This window comes from Uloborus diversus, chromosome 1 (assembly GCF_026930045.1).
Source record: "Uloborus diversus isolate 005 chromosome 1, Udiv.v.3.1, whole genome shotgun sequence".
Lineage (NCBI taxonomy): Eukaryota > Metazoa > Arthropoda > Arachnida > Araneae > Uloboridae > Uloborus > Uloborus diversus.
Window position 1 is genome coordinate 14,296,462 of NC_072731.1, and position 3,263 is coordinate 14,299,724.

Sequence of the window (3,263 nt, forward strand, 5' to 3'; positions counted from 1 at the left end):
AGCAACATGCGGTACCTTGTCAAAAGCTTTTTGAAAATCAATATAAACAACATCCACACATTTTTTGTTATCTAAAGCTGAGGTAACCTTGTCGTAGAAATGCAATAAATTAGTAGTACAGGATTTACCTTTCCTGAAACCATACTGCAAACTAGTCAACAGACTATTAGTCTCTAAGAACATCATGATCTTAATTTTGATCAAAGTTTCGAAAATCTTACAAATCACCGAAGTCAAACTTACAGGTCTATAATTCCCAGCAATACCTTTAGACCCCTTCTTGAAGAGTGGCGTTATGTTAGCCAGCTTCCAGTCCTCTGGCACCATCCCTGAGTTATAAGAAGCATTGAAAATATTCAAAATAACATCCACTAATTCCTCTGCACATTCAACTAAAATTTTTGGATAAATATTATCTGGTCCCGGAGCTTTAGTTGCTTTAATCTTTTTCAAATGAAATAAAACCTCCTCCCTGGAAAATACCAAATCCTCAAGCTGTATAATAGCTTGTGTCTTGTTAGTGTCAACTGTTGAGATACAGTTATCGTTAAACACACTGGAAAAAAAGTTATTTAGAACATTTGCAATATCCCTATCGTTTTGGATTAAATTTCCATACTCATCAACCAAAGGCCCAATTTGACTGTTTCTAGCTTTCCCAGAATTAGCGTAAGCAAAAAACCTCTTAGGGTTCCCATCAATGTCATCTGCCAGCCTTTGCTCCAATTCCCTTTTCTGAATCCGTACCAAATACTTAAAATTTCGCCTTGCCTTACCATACTGGATCCTCTCCGCACTCTGACCAGTTTCTTTAAGCTTACGAAAAGTGGCTTGCTTATAATTAAGAGCTTCTTTAGTCTCCCTGGAGAACCACATGGGCCAAATTTTGGTACTAACACCTTTTCTCCTAAATGGAACATAGTCCCCAACGGTTTTAGCAAGTTTATCCTTAAATTCCGTCCACTGCTGATCTACGTCGCTATTTTCCAACCCTGACGAAAAAACCTCTTTCAAGCTCTGCCTAAGTGCAACAAAATCAGTGTTTCTGAAATTGGGCACAAACCTAAAATTATCATCTTTGCACACTTCAAATTTAACCCGGAACCTAATGCTGTTATGATCACTATCTCCAATATGCTCCCCTACACTCAACCCCTGAACAAAACTACCTATGTCACTAAAAACTAGATCCAAAATCGCCTCCTCTCGAGTTCCCTGAGTTACAACTTGATCTAAGAAACAGTCACCAATTACTTTTAAAAATTCCTCTTCTTTGCCATTACAAGGGTAAAAATTATTCCAATCAATACCCGGAAAATTGAAATCCCCCATTATGATAACGGATCCCTTACTGGACATGTCACTAATAATACGGTACATCTGTTCATCTTGTCCGTGGTTTGAATTAGGTGGCCTATAAATGTTTCCAAAGCGTAGCTTTTTGCCCTTACTGCTCATCAACTCCAGCCAAACCATATCAATATCAGTAGGCTTATCATTTATGACCAATTCATTGCAAATAAAATTGTCTCTAACATAAAATAAAACCCCACCACCTCTTTTACCTACTCTATCCTGTCTGAACAAATTATACCCAGCAATATGTAATAACTCTGCATCAGATTCGGTAGCCCATGTCTCTGTAATTCCAATAACATCCAACTTCTCATCCATAACTATGCTTTTCAATTCATCCATCTTGTTCCTAATACTGCGAGCATTGGTATAGAAAACTTTAAGCATGCCTAAGTTGCTTTTATTTAACACCCTGAAACTTCCTAAATTACAATTGTTAACATTACTACTCTTGTTCGTCACTTTATTTCCATTTCTAGCAATACCCAAAAAAATTTCATTCTCTCGATACCTGATGCTTGAACCATGCCCCCCATTCCAACTTAGTTTTTTGACTCCGAAGCCCTTAAAATTAATCCACTAACCATTTTGACCCCTGTAGAGCTCAGATGCAGGCCACCCCTAGCAATCCAATCCCGTTTACAATGACTCCATACATCAATGAACCTGATACTGCGCTTTTCGCAAATTGACTTCAGTAGCAAGTTCATACACCTCGCACGTTGATTTAGCCAGCTCCTATGCACTCCATACCTGGGAAGCAAACCAACCACTTGGACATTCGTCGAAAAGCTGGTTGCTTTATCCAACAGGGATTTCCATTCCCTAGAAAACTCCTCATTTTTACTGTGACCTACATCATTTGTTCCCACCCACAAAATAACCATGTCCTCCTTATGCAATACTCGCTTCTTTTCCGCAACCATATTAACGTCTTTTACCCGAGCCCCTGGTAAACAACACCTAGCCACCTTACGCTTTACTCTCCCAACTGTGTTACCCACCTCCCTTACCATAGAGTCCCCCAAAATTACACCCTTAGTTTCCCAATCTAACTCCTCATTTGAAACTTCCCCCTGAATCTCTGGAACATTTATACCCTCTGCAACTGGCCTACACCCTAATGCTAACTGGGCTTCCAAAACTAGCATCTTAAGTCTTAAGTCTGAGAGTTCAGCACATTTAGTGCAAATATAATCCTCCTCAAAAACAGACTCATTTACCCCCTTATACAGGCAGAACATATGACATAAATCACAAGAGATCCACCTGTCCCCCTTCCCACTCTTTACCTCTTTCATAATGCATATAACACCCATTTCTACTCAGTGAATATGTTCCAAAAGGCAAAACAGAAAGATAAAAATGCAAAAAAACACAGAATAAATACTAAAAACAGCAGTAAATAAACAGAGTTGCTACACCCAATAAAGCACACAAGATCAAAAACCAGGAGATCACCACATGTTAGGCTTAGCTCCAAAAAATGCAAAAACACTTCAAGAATACAATAACAGCAAAAATGAGCCCCCAAAACACAATAAAACTAAATTACATGATAAAGTGAAGTAAAAAAACCTAAAACTAGACAGTAATAATGAAAAATTATAGTAAAAAAACACTTATCAAATTAGCAGCAATAACACTCCCTGCATCACAGGCGCCCTCTAGTGGCTAAAGCTGAAGGCAAATATTTTGAAGGCAAATATGTTTCAATTTCGAAACCTTCTGTTTTTTTCTTAAATGAAAGTGTTACCTACTAGAAGTAACAATAAACAATGGCCCAGCTAAGTTCCAATTATTTTACTCATAAATAAAAAATAAAAAAAAATAATGCCTTGTTCACAGAAATAAAATAAAATTAAATAAAAAAAACTTTTAATGTATAAAAATTGAGGCCAGTTTAA